The following is a 13,460-nucleotide window of genomic DNA, read 5'->3' as shown; positions in this document are numbered from 1 at the left end:
TTTTGATGAATCACTGCACTTCACATTCAGGCATGTGAGTTGGAGAGTAAATGAAAGTGATGCAAAAAAAACTTACAGCATCTGCTATTCCCAGGTGCTAACAGCTAGTTTGAGTTAATTATTCACTGCACTTCAAATTTGAACATGATAGCTTGAACATAAATTAAAGGGATGCAATGCAATCTTACAGCACCTGCTATTCCCTGGTACTAAAATATTTCTATTTAATCTGTACACTTCACATACAAGCTTGTCAGTTGCAGATTAAAGTAAAGTGATGCAACAAAAACTTACAGCATCTGCTATTCCCAGGTGCTAACAGATAGTTTTTTTAATTAATCACTGCATTTCACATCTTAGCATGTCATCTTGACAGTAAATTAAAGTGATGCAAGAGAAGCTTACAGCATCTCGTAGTCCAAGGTGCTAACAGATAGTTTTTTGATGAATCACTGCACTTCACATTCAGGCATGTGAGTTGGAGAGTAAATGAAAGTGATGCAAAAAAAACTTACAGCATCGGCTATTCCCAGGTGCTAACAGATAGTTTTTTTTATTAATCACTGCACTTCACATTTGAGCATGTCAGCTTGAAAGTAAATTAAAGTGATGCAAGAAAAGCTTACAGCACCTGGTATTCCTAGGTAGGGTCCCACCTCAGTACTATACAGGCCCAAACTTGCTTAGCTTCCAAGGTCAGATGAGATTGGGCGTTCTCAAGCTGGTGTGGCCGTAAGCCTTATACTCTTACTCAACTTGCCTAATCATAGCAAATATCATCAAAGACCAATCTGACAATTTTTTTTATTAATCCCTGCACTTGACATTCTAGAATGTTATCTTGAATGTAATTAAATGATGCAATAAAAGCTTACAATACGGAGCTGGTATACGGAGGCACTAATTATTCACTGCACTTCAAATTTGAACATGATAGCCTGAACATAAATTAAAGGGATGCAATACAATCTTACAGCACCTGCTATTCCCTGGTACTAAAATATTTCTATTTAATCTGTACACTTCACATACAAGCTTGTCAGTTGCAGATTAAAGTAAAGTGATGCAACAAAAACTTACAGCATCTGCTATTCCCAGGTGCTAACAGATAGTTTTTTTAATTAATCACTGCATTTCACATCCTAGCATGTCATCTTGACAGTAAATTAAAGTGATGCAAGAAAAGCTTACAGCACCTGGTATTCCTAGGTAGGGTCCCACCTCAGTACTATCCAGGCCCAAACTTGCTTAGCTTCCAAGGTCAGATGAGATTGGGCATTCTCAAGCTGGTATGGCCGTAAGCCTTAAACACTTACTCAAATTGCCTAATCATAGCAAATATGATCAAAGACCAATCTGACAATTTTTTTTATTAATCCCTGCAATTGACATTCTAGAATGTTATCTTGAATGTAAATTAAATGATGCAATAAAAGCTTACAACATCTGGTATACGGAGGCACTAACAGACAGTTTTTTGATGAATCACTGCACTTCACATTCAGGCATGTGAGTTGGAGAGTAAATGAAAGTGATGCAAAAAAAACTTACAGCATCTGCTATTCCCAGGTGCTAACAGATAGTTTGAGTTAATTATTCACTGCACTTCAAATTTGAACATGATAGCTTGAACATAAATTAAAGGGATGCAATACAATCTTACAGCACCTGCTATTCCCTGGTACTAAAATATTTCTATTTAATCTGTACACTTCACATACAAGCTTGTCAGTTGCAGATTAAAGTAAAGTGATGCAACAAAAACTTACAGCATCTGCTATTCCCAGGTGCTAACAGATAGTTTTTTTAATTAATCACTGCATTTCACATCTTAGCATTTCATCTTGACAGTAAATTAAAGTGATGCAAGAGAAGCTTACAGCATCTCGTAGTCCAAGGTGCTAACATATAGTTTTTTGATGAATCACTGCACTTCACATTCAGGCATGTGAGTTGGAGAGTAAATGAAAGTGATGCAAAAAAAACTTACAGCATCTGCTATTCCCAGGTGCTAACAGATAGTTTGAGTTAATTATTCACTGCACTTCAAATTTGAACATGATAGCTTGAACATAAATTAAAGGGATGCAATACAATCTTACAGCACCTGCTATTCCCTGGTACTAAAATATTTCTATTTAATCTGTACACTTCACATACAAGCTTGTCAGTTGCAGATTAAAGTAAAGTGATGCAACAAAAACTTACAGCATCTGCTATTCCCAGGTGCTAACAGATATTTTTTTTAATTAATCACTGCATTTCACATCTTAGCATTTCATCTTGACAGTAAATTAAAGTGATGCAAGAGAAGCTTACAGCATCTCGTAGTCCAAGGTGCTAACATATAGTTTTTTGATGAATCACTGCACTTCACATTCAGGCATGTGAGTTGGAGAGTAAATGAAAGTGATGCAAAAAAAACTTACAGCATCTGCTATTCCCAGGTGCTAACAGATAGTTTGAGTTAATTATTCACTGCACTTCAAATTTGAACATGATAGCTTGAACATAAATTAAAGGGATGCAATACAATCTTACAGCACCTGCTATTCCCTGGTACTAAAATATTTCTATTTAATCTGTACACTTCACATACAAGCTTGTCAGTTGCAGATTAAAGTAAAGTGATGCAACAAAAACTTACAGCATCTGCTATTCCCAGGTGCTAACAGATAGTTTTTTTAATTAATCACTGCATTTCACATCCTAGCATGTCATCTTGACAGTAAATTAAAGTGATTCAAGAGAAGCTTACAGCATCTCGTAGTCCAAGGTGCTAACAGATAGTTTTTGATGAATCACTGCACTTCACATTCAGGCATGTGAGTTGGAGAGTAAATGAAAGTGATGCAAAAAAAACTTACAGCATCGGCTATTCCCAGGTGCTAACAGATAGATTTTTTTATTAATCACTGCACTTCACATTTGAGCATGTCAGCTTGAAAGTAAATTAAAGTGATGCAAGAAAAGCTTACAGCACCTGGTGTCCCTAGGTAGGGTCCCACCTCAGTACTATACAGGACCAAACTTGCTTAGCTTCCAAGGTCAGATGAGATTGGGCGTTCTCAAGCTGGTGTGGCCGTAAGCCTTATATGCTTACTCAAATTGCCTAATCATAGCAAATATGATCAAAGACCAATCTGACAATTTTTTTTATTAATCCCTGCACTTGACATTCTAGAATGTTATCTTGAATGTAATTAAATGATGCAATAAAGGCTTACAATACGGAGCTGGTATACGGAGGCACTAATTATTCACTGCACTTCAAATTTGAACATGATAGCTTGAACATAAATTAAAGGGATGCAATACAATCTTACAGCACCTGCTATTCCCTGGTACTAAAATATTTCTATTTAATCTGTACACTTCACATACAAGCTTGTCAGTTGCAGATTAAAGTAAAGTGATGCAACAAAAACTTACAGCATCTGCTATTCCCAGGTGCTAACAGATAGTTTTTTTAATTAATCACTGCATTTCACATCCTAGCATGTCATCTTGACAGTAAATTAAAGTGATTCAAGAGAAGCTTACAGCATCTCGTAGTCCAAGGTGCTAACATATAGTTTTTTGATGAATCACTGCACTTCACATTCAGGCATGTGAGTTGGAGAGTAAATGAAAGTGATGCAAAAAAAACTTACAGCATCTGCTATTCCCAGGTGCTAACAGATAGTTTGAGTTAATTATTCACTGCACTTCAAATTTGAACATGATAGCTTGAACATAAATTAAAGGGATGCAATACAATCTTACAGCACCTGCTATTCCCTGGTACTAAAATATTTCTATTTAATCTGTACACTTCACATACAAGCTTGTCAGTTGCAGATTAAAGTAAAGTGATGCAACAAAAACTTACAGCATCTGCTATTCCCAGGTGCTAACAGATAGTTTTTTTAATTAATCACTGCATTTCACATCCTAGCATGTCATCTTGACAGTAAATTAAAGTGATTCAAGAGAAGCTTACAGCATCTCGTAGTCCAAGGTGCTAACAGATAGTTTTTGATGAATCACTGCACTTCACATTCAGGCATGTGAGTTGGAGAGTAAATGAAAGTGATGCAAAAAAAACTTACAGCATCGGCTATTCCCAGGTGCTAACAGATAGATTTTTTTATTAATCACTGCACTTCACATTTGAGCATGTCAGCTTGAAAGTAAATTAAAGTGATGCAAGAAAAGCTTACAGCACCTGGTGTCCCTAGGTAGGGTCCCACCTCAGTACTATCCAGGCCCAAACTTGCTTACCTTCCAAGGTCAGAGGAGATTGGGCATTCTCAAGCTGGTATGGCCGTAAGCCTTATATGCTTACTCAAATTGCCTAATCATAGCAAATATGATCAAAGACCAATCTGACAATTTTTTTTATTAATCCCTGCACTTGACATTCTAGAATGTTATCTTGAATGTAATTAAATGATGCAATAAAGGCTTACAATACGGAGCTGGTATACGGAGGCACTAATTATTCACTGCACTTCAAATTTGAACATGATAGCTTGAACATAAATTAAAGGGATGCAATACAATCTTACAGCACCTGCTATTCCCTGGTACTAAAATATTTCTATTTAATCTGTACACTTCACATACAAGCTTGTCAGTTGCAGATTAAAGTAAAGTGATGCAACAAAAACTTACAGCATCTGCTATTCCCAGGTGCTAACAGATAGTTTTTTTAATTAATCACTGCATTTCACATCCTAGCATGTCATCTTGACAGTAAATTAAAGTGATTCAAGAGAAGCTTACAGCATCTCGTAGTCCAAGGTGCTAACATATAGTTTTTTGATGAATCACTGCACTTCACATTCAGGCATGTGAGTTGGAGAGTAAATGAAAGTGATGCAAAAAAAACTTACAGCATCTGCTATTCCCAGGTGCTAACAGATAGTTTGAGTTAATTATTCACTGCACTTCAAATTTGAACATGATAGCTTGAACATAAATTAAAGGGATGCAATACAATCTTACAGCACCTGCTATTCCCTGGTACTAAAATATTTCTATTTAATCTGTACACTTCACATACAAGCTTGTCAGTTGCAGATTAAAGTAAAGTGATGCAACAAAAACTTACAGCATCTGCTATTCCCAGGTGCTAACAGATAGTTTTTTTAATTAATCACTGCATTTCACATCCTAGCATGTCATCTTGACAGTAAATTAAAGTGATTCAAGAGAAGCTTACAGCATCTCGTAGTCCAAGGTGCTAACAGATAGTTTTTGATGAATCACTGCACTTCACATTCAGGCATGTGAGTTGGAGAGTAAATGAAAGTGATGCAAAAAAAACTTACAGCATCGGCTATTCCCAGGTGCTAACAGATAGATTTTTTTATTAATCACTGCACTTCACATTTGAGCATGTCAGCTTGAAAGTAAATTAAAGTGATGCAAGAAAAGCTTACAGCACCTGGTGTCCCTAGGTAGGGTCCCACCTCAGTACTATCCAGGACCAAACTTGCTTAGCTTCCAAGGTCAGATGAGATTGGGCGTTCTCAAGCTGGTGTGGCCGTAAGCCTTATATGCTTACTCAAATTGCCTAATCATAGCAAATATGATCAAAGACCAATCTGACAATTTTTTTTATTAATCCCTGCACTTGACATTCTAGAATGTTATCTTGAATGTAATTAAATGATGCAATAAAGGCTTACAATACGGAGCTGGTATACGGAGGCACTAATTATTCACTGCACTTCAAATTTGAACATGATAGCTTGAACATAAATTAAAGGGATGCAATACAATCTTACAGCACCTGCTATTCCCTGGTACTAAAATATTTCTATTTAATCTGTACACTTCACATACAAGCTTGTCAGTTGCAGATTAAAGTAAAGTGATGCAACAAAAACTTACAGCATCTGCTATTCCCAGGTGCTAACAGATAGTTTTTTTAATTAATCACTGCATTTCACATCCTAGCATGTCATCTTGACAGTAAATTAAAGTGATGCAAGAGAAGCTTACAGCATCTCGTAGTCCAAGGTGCTAACATATAGTTTTTTGATGAATCACTGCACTTCACATTCAGGCATGTGAGTTGGAGAGTAAATGAAAGTGATGCAAAAAAAATTTACAGCATCGGGTATTCCCAGGTGCTAACAGATAGTTTTTTTTATTAATCACTGCACTTCACATTTGAGCATGTCAGCTTGAAAGTAAATTAAAGTGATGCAAGAAAAGCTTACAGCACCTGGTATTCCTAGGTAGGGTCCCACCTCAGTACTATACAGGCCCAAACTTGCTTAGCTTCCAAGGTCAGATGAGATTGGGCGTTCTCAAGCTGGTGTGGCCGTAAGCCTTATACTCTTACTCAAATTGCCTAATCATAGCAAATATCATCAAAGACCAATCTGACAATTTTTTTTATTAATCCCTGCACTTGACATTCTAGAATGTTATCTTGAATGTAATTAAATGATGCAATAAAAGCTTACAATACGGAGCTGGTATACGGAGGCACTAATTATTCACTGCACTTCAAATTTGAACATGATAGCTTGAACATAAATTAAAGGGATGCAATACAATCTTACAGCACCTGCTATTCCCTGGTACTAAAATATTTCTATTTAATCTGTACACTTCACATACAAGCTTGTCAGTTGCAGATTAAAGTAAAGTGATGCAACAAAAACTTACAGCATCTGCTATTCCCAGGTGCTAACAGATAGTTTTTTTAATTAATCACTGCATTTCACATCCTAGCATGTCATCTTGACAGTAAATTAAAGTGATGCAAGAGAAGCTTACAGCATCTCGTAGTCCAAGGTGCTAACATATAGTTTTTTGATGAATCACTGCACTTCACATTCAGGCATGTGAGTTGGAGAGTAAATGAAAGTGATGCAAAAAAAACTTACAGCATCGGGTATTCCCAGGTGCTAACAGATAGTTTTTTTTATTAATCACTGCACTTCACATTTGAGCATGTCAGCTTGAAAGTAAATTAAAGTGATGCAAGAAAAGCTTACAGCACCTGGTATTCCTAGGTAGGGTCCCACCTCAGTACTATACAGGCCCAAACTTGCTTAGCTTCCAAGGTCAGATGAGATTGGGCGTTCTCAAGCTGGTGTGGCCGTAAGCCTTATACTCTTACTCAAATTGCCTAATCATAGCAAATATCATCAAAGACCAATCTGACAATTTTTTTTATTAATCCCTGCACTTGACATTCTAGAATGTTATCTTGAATGTAATTAAATGATGCAATAAAAGCTTACAATACGGAGCTGGTATACGGAGGCACTAATTATTCACTGCACTTCAAATTTGAACATGATAGCCTGAACATAAATTAAAGGGATGCAATACAATCTTACAGCACCTGCTATTCCCTGGTACTAAAATATTTCTATTTAATCTGTACACTTCACATACAAGCTTGTCAGTTGCAGATTAAAGTAAAGTGATGCAACAAAAAATTACAGCATCTGCTATTCCCAGGTGCTAACAGATAGTTTTTTTAATTAATCACTGCATTTCACATCCTAGCATGTCATCTTGACAGTAAATTAAAGTGATGCAAGAAAAGCTTACAGCACCTGGTATTCCTAGGTAGGGTCCCACCTCAGTACTATCCAGGCCCAAACTTGCTTAGCTTCCAAGGTCAGATGAGATTGGGCATTCTCAAGCTGGTATGGCCGTAAGCCTTAAACACTTACTCAAATTGCCTAATCATAGCAAATATGATCAAAGACCAATCTGACAATTGTTTTTATTAATCCCTGCAATTGACATTCTAGAATGTTATCTTGAATGTAAATTAAATGATGCAATAAAAGCTTACAACATCTGGTATACGGAGGCACTAACAGACAGTTTTTTGATGAATCACTGCACTTCACATTCAGGCATGTGAGTTGGAGAGTAAATGAAAGTGATGCAAAAAAAACTTACAGCATCTGCTATTCCCAGGTGCTAACAGATAGTTTGAGTTAATTATTCACTGCACTTCAAATTTGAACATGATAGCTTGAACATAAATTAAAGGGATGCAATGCAGTCTTACAGCACCTGCTATTCCCTGGTACTAAAATATTTCTATTTAATCTGTACACTTCACATACAAGCTTGTCAGTTGCAGATTAAAGTAAAGTGATGCAAAAAAAACTTACAGCATCGGCTATTCCCAGGTGCTAACAGATAGTTTTTTTTATTAATCACTGCATTTCACATCTTAGCATGTCATCTTGACAGTAAATTAAAGTGATGCAAGAGAAGCTTACAGCATCTCGTAGTCCAAGGTGCTAACAGATAGTTTTTTGATGAATCACTGCACTTCACATTCAGGCATGTGAGTTGGAGAGTAAATGAAAGTGATGCAAAAAAAACTTACAGCATCTGCTATTCCCAGGTGCTAACAGATAGTTTGAGTTAATTATTCACTGCACTTCAAATTTGAACATGATAGCTTGAACATAAATTAAAGGGATGCAATACAATCTTACAGCACCTGCTATTCCCTGGTACTAAAATATTTCTATTTAATCTGTACACTTCACATACAAGCTTGTCAGTTGCAGATTAAAGTAAAGTGATGCAACAAAAACTTACAGCATTTGCTATTCCCAGGTGCTAACAGATAGTTTTTTTAATTAATCACTGCACTTCACATCCTAGCATGTCATCTTGAAAGTAAATTAAAGTGATGCAAGAGAAGCTTACAGCATATCGTAGTCCAAGGTGCTAACAGATAGATTTTTGAGGAATCACTGCACTTCACATTCAGGCATGTGAGTTGGAGAGTAAATGAAAGTGATGCAAAAAAAACTTACAGCATCTGCTATTCCCAGGTGCTAACAGATAGTTTTTTTTGTTAATCACTGCACTTCACATTTGAGCATGTCAGCTTGAAAGTAAATTAAAGTGATGCAAGAAAAGCTTACAGCACCTGGTATTCCTAGGTAGAGTCCCACCTCAGTACTATTCAGGCCCAAACTTGCTTAGTTTCCAAGGTCAGATGAGATTGGGCGTTCTCAAGCTGGTGTGGCCGTAAGCCTTAAACACTTACTCAAATTGCCTAATCATGGCAAATATGATCAAAGACCAATCTGACAATTTTTTTTATTAATCCCTGCACTTGACATTCTAGAATGTTATCTTGAATGTAATTAAATGATGCAATAAAAGCTTACAATACGGAGCTGGTATACGGAGGCACTAATTATTCACTGCACTTCAAATTTGAACATGATAGCTTGAACATAAATTAAAAGGATGCAAACAATCTTACAGCACCTGCTATTCCCTGGTACTAAAATATTTCTATTTAATCTGTACACTTCACATACAAGCTTGTCAGTTGCAGATTAATGTAAAGTGATGCAACAAAAACTTACAGCATCTGCTATTCCCAGGTGCTAACAGATAGTTTTTTTAATTAATCACTGCATTTCACATCCTAGCATGTCATCTTGACAGTAAATTAAAGTGATGCAAGAGAAGCTTACAGCATCTCGTAGTCCAATGTGCTAATATATAGTTTTTTGATGAATCACTGCACTTCACATTCAGGCATGTGAGTTGGAGAGTAAATGAAAGTGATGCAAAAAAAACTTACAGCATCTGCTATTCCCAGGTGCTAACAGATAGTTTGAGTTAATTATTCATTGCACTTCAAATTTGAACATGATAGCTTGAACATAAATTAAAGGGATGCAATACAATCTTACAGCACCTGCTATTCCCTGGTACTAAAATATTTCTATTTAATCTGTACACTTCACATACAAGCTTGTCAGTTGCAGATTAAAGTAAAGTGATGCAACAAAAACTTACAGCATCTGCTATTCCCAGGTGCTAACAGATAGTTTTTTTAATTAATCACTGCATTTCACATCTTAGCATGTCATCTTGACAGTAAATTAAAGTGATGCAAGAGAAGCTTACAGCATCTCGTAGTCCAAGGTGCTAACAGATAGTTTTTTGATGAATCACTGCACTTCACATTCAGGCATGTGAGTTGGAGAGTAAATGAAAGTGATGCAAAAAAAACGTACAGCATCTGCTATTCCCAGGTGCTAACAGATAGTTTGAGTTAATTATTCACTGCACTTCAAATTTGAACATGATAGCTTGAACATAAATTAAAGGGATGCAATACAATCTTACAGCACCTGCTATTCCCTGGTACTAAAATATTTCTATTTAATCTGTACACTTCACATACAAGCTTGTCAGTTGCAGATTAAAGTAAAGTGATGCAACAAAAACTTCCAGCATTTGCTATTCCCAGGTGCTAACAGATAGTTTTTTTAATTAATCACTGCACTTCACATCCTAGCATGTCATCTTGAAAGTAAATTAAAGTGATGCAAGAGAAGCTTACAGCATCTCGTAGTCCAAGGTGCTAACAGATAGATTTTTGAGGAATCACTGCACTTCACATTCAGGCATGTGAGTTGGAGAGTAAATGAAAGTGATGCAAAAAAAACTTACAGCATCTGCTATTCCCAGGTGCTAACAGATAGTTTTTTTTATTAATCACTGCACTTCACATTTGAGCATGTCAGCTTGAAAGTAAATTAAAGTGATGCAAGAAAAGCTTACAGCACCTGGTATTCCTAGGTAGGGTCCCACCTCAGTACTATTCAGTCCCAAACTTGCTTAGCTTCCAAGGTCAGATGAGATTGGGCGTTCTCAAGCTGGTGTGGCCGTAAGCCTTAAACACTTACTCAAATTGCCTAATCATAGCAAATATGATCAAAGACCAATCTGACAATTTTTTTTATTAATCCCTGCAATTGACATTCTAGAATGTTATCTTGAATGTAATTAAATGATGCAATAAAAGCTTACAATACGGAGCTGGTATACGGAGGCACTAATTATTCACTGCACTTCAAATTTGAACATGATAGCTTGAACATAAATTAAAGGGATGCAAACAATCTTACAGCACCTGCTATTCCCTGGTACTAAATTATTTCTATTTAATCTGTACACTTCACATACAAGCTTGTCAGTTGCAGATTAAAGTAAAGTGATGCAACAAAAACTTACAGCATCTGCTATTCCCAGGTGCTAACAGATAGTTTTTTTAATTAATCACTGCACTTCACATCCTAGCATGTCATCTTGAAAGTAAATTAAAGTGATGCAAGAGAAGCTTACAGCATCTCGTAGTCCAAGGTGCTAACAGATAGATTTTTGAGGAATCACTGCACTTCACATTCAGGCATGTGAGTTGGAGAGTAAATGAAAGTGATGCAAAAAAAACTTACAGCATCTGCTATTCCCAGGTGCTAACAGATAGTTTGAGTTAATTATTCATTGCACTTCAAATTTGAACATGATAGCTTGAACATAAATTAAAGGGATGCAATACAATCTTACAGCACCTGCTATTCCCTGGTACTAAAATATTTTATTTAATCTGTACACTTCACATACAAGCTTGTCAGTTGCAGATTAAAGTAAAGTGATGCAACAAAAACTTACAGCATCTGCTATTCCCAGGTGCTAACAGATAGTTTTTTTAATTAATCACTGCATTTCACATCCTAGCATGTCATCTTGACAGTAAATTAAAGTGATGCAAGAGAAGCTTACAGCATCTCTTAGTCCAATGTGCTAACATATAGTTTTTTGATGAATCACTGCACTTCACATTCAGGCATGTGAGTTGGAGAGTAAATGAAAGTGATGCAAAAAAAACTTACAGCATCTGCTATTCCCAGGTGCTAACAGATAGTTTGAGTTAATTATTCACTGCACTTCAAATTTGAACATGATAGCTTGAACATAAATTAAAGGGATGCAATACAATCTTACAGCACCTGCTATTCCCTGGTACTAAAATATTTCTATTTAATCTGTACACTTCACATACAAGCTTGTCAGTTGCAGATTAAAGTAAAGTGATGCAACAAAAACTTACAGCATTTGCTATTCCCAGGTGCTAACAGATAGTTTTTTTAATTAATCACTGCACTTCACATCCTAGCATGTCATCTTGAAAGTAAATTAAAGTGATGCAAGAGAAGCTTACAGCATATCGTAGTCCAAGGTGCTAACAGATAGATTTTTGAGGAATCACTGCACTTCACATTCAGGCATGTGAGTTGGAGAGTAAATGAAAGTGATGCAAAAAAAACTTACAGCATCTGCTATTCCCAGGTGCTAACAGATAGTTTTTTTTGTTAATCACTGCACTTCACATTTGAGCATGTCAGCTTGAAAGTAAATTAAAGTGATGCAAGAAAAGCTTACAGCACCTGGTATTCCTAGGTAGAGTCCCACCTCAGTACTATTCAGGCCCAAACTTGCTTAGTTTCCAAGGTCAGATGAGATTGGGCGTTCTCAAGCTGGTGTGGCCGTAAGCCTTAAACACTTACTCAAATTGCCTAATCATAGCAAATATGATCAAAGACCAATCTGACAATTTTTTTTATTAATCCCTGCACTTGACATTCTAGAATGTTATCTTGAATGTAATTAAATGATGCAATAAAAGCTTACAATACGGAGCTGGTATACGGAGGCACTAATTATTCACTGCACTTCAAATTTGAACATGATAGCTTGAACATAAATTAAAGGGATGCAAACAATCTTACAGCACCTGCTATTCCCTGGTACTAAAATATTTCTATTTAATCTGTACACTTCACATATAAGCTTGTCAGTTGCAGATTAAAGTAAAGTGATGCAACAAAAACTTACAGCATTTGCTATTCCCAGGTGCTAACAGATAGTTTTTTTAATTAATCACTGCACTTCACATCCTAGCATGTCATCTTGAAAGTAAATTAAAGTGATGCAAGAGAAGCTTACAGCATCTCGTAGTCCAAGGTGCTAACAGATAGATTTTTGAGGAATCACTGCACTTCACATTCAGGCATGTGAGTTGGAGAGTAAATGAAAGTGATGCAAAAAAAACTTACAGCATCTGCTATTCCCAGGTGCTAACAGATAGTTTTTTTTGTTAATCACTGCACTTCACATTTGAGCATGTCAGCTTGAAAGTAAATTAAAGTGATGCAAGAAAAGCTTACAGCACCTGGTATTCCTAGGTAGAGTCCCACCTCAGTACTATTCAGGCCCAAACTTGCTTAGTTTCCAAGGTCAGATGAGATTGGGCGTTCTCAAGCTGGTGTGGCCGTAAGCCTTAAACACTTACTCAAATTGCCTAATCATAGCAAATATGATCAAAGACCAATCTGACAATTTTTTTTATTAATCCCTGCACTTGACATTCTAGAATGTTATCTTGAATGTAATTAAATGATGCAATAAAAGCTTACAATACGGAGCTGGTATACGGAGGCACTAATTATTCACTGCACTTCAAATTTGAACATGATAGCTTGAACATAAATTAAAGGGATGCAAACAATCTTACAGCACCTGCTATTCCCTGGTACTAAAATATTTCTATTTAATCTGTACACTTCACATACAAGCTTGTCAGTTGCAGATTAATGTAAAGTGAT

General features: G+C 36.3%; 2 non-coding genes and 10 pseudogenes across 2 annotated transcripts; all 12 read right to left on the bottom strand.

Moving 5' to 3' along the window:
• Positions 1–619: 619 nt before the first annotated feature.
• On the bottom strand, positions 620–738 carry LOC145647596 (5S ribosomal RNA; annotated as a pseudogene).
• A 446-nt stretch (positions 739–1,184) lies between these two features.
• On the bottom strand, positions 1,185–1,303 carry LOC145646866 (5S ribosomal RNA). Its single transcript, XR_014116237.1, has one exon. It is a non-coding gene; the product is annotated as a 5S ribosomal RNA (ribosomal RNA).
• A 1,668-nt stretch (positions 1,304–2,971) lies between these two features.
• LOC145643586 (5S ribosomal RNA) lies at positions 2,972–3,090 on the bottom strand (annotated as a pseudogene).
• A 1,105-nt stretch (positions 3,091–4,195) lies between these two features.
• Positions 4,196–4,314, bottom strand: LOC145650708 (5S ribosomal RNA; annotated as a pseudogene).
• Positions 4,315–5,419: 1,105 nt separating this feature from the next.
• LOC145650335 (5S ribosomal RNA) lies at positions 5,420–5,538 on the bottom strand (annotated as a pseudogene).
• Positions 5,539–6,205: 667 nt separating this feature from the next.
• On the bottom strand, positions 6,206–6,324 carry LOC145647595 (5S ribosomal RNA; annotated as a pseudogene).
• Positions 6,325–6,991: 667 nt separating this feature from the next.
• Positions 6,992–7,110, bottom strand: LOC145647594 (5S ribosomal RNA; annotated as a pseudogene).
• A 446-nt stretch (positions 7,111–7,556) lies between these two features.
• Positions 7,557–7,675, bottom strand: LOC145646855 (5S ribosomal RNA). Its single transcript, XR_014116236.1, has one exon. It is a non-coding gene; the product is annotated as a 5S ribosomal RNA (ribosomal RNA).
• A 1,230-nt stretch (positions 7,676–8,905) lies between these two features.
• On the bottom strand, positions 8,906–9,024 carry LOC145648817 (5S ribosomal RNA; annotated as a pseudogene).
• A 1,544-nt stretch (positions 9,025–10,568) lies between these two features.
• On the bottom strand, positions 10,569–10,687 carry LOC145649719 (5S ribosomal RNA; annotated as a pseudogene).
• A 1,543-nt stretch (positions 10,688–12,230) lies between these two features.
• On the bottom strand, positions 12,231–12,349 carry LOC145648816 (5S ribosomal RNA; annotated as a pseudogene).
• A 666-nt stretch (positions 12,350–13,015) lies between these two features.
• LOC145648815 (5S ribosomal RNA) lies at positions 13,016–13,134 on the bottom strand (annotated as a pseudogene).
• Between the last annotated feature and the right edge of the window lie 326 nt (positions 13,135–13,460).

Source organism: Electrophorus electricus, chromosome 13, assembly GCF_041902795.1.
Source record: "Electrophorus electricus isolate QZ-2024a chromosome 13, ASM4190279v1, whole genome shotgun sequence".
Classification (NCBI taxonomy): Eukaryota; Metazoa; Chordata; class Actinopteri; order Gymnotiformes; family Gymnotidae; genus Electrophorus; species Electrophorus electricus.
This window is presented reverse-complemented; position numbering and strand designations above follow the sequence as displayed.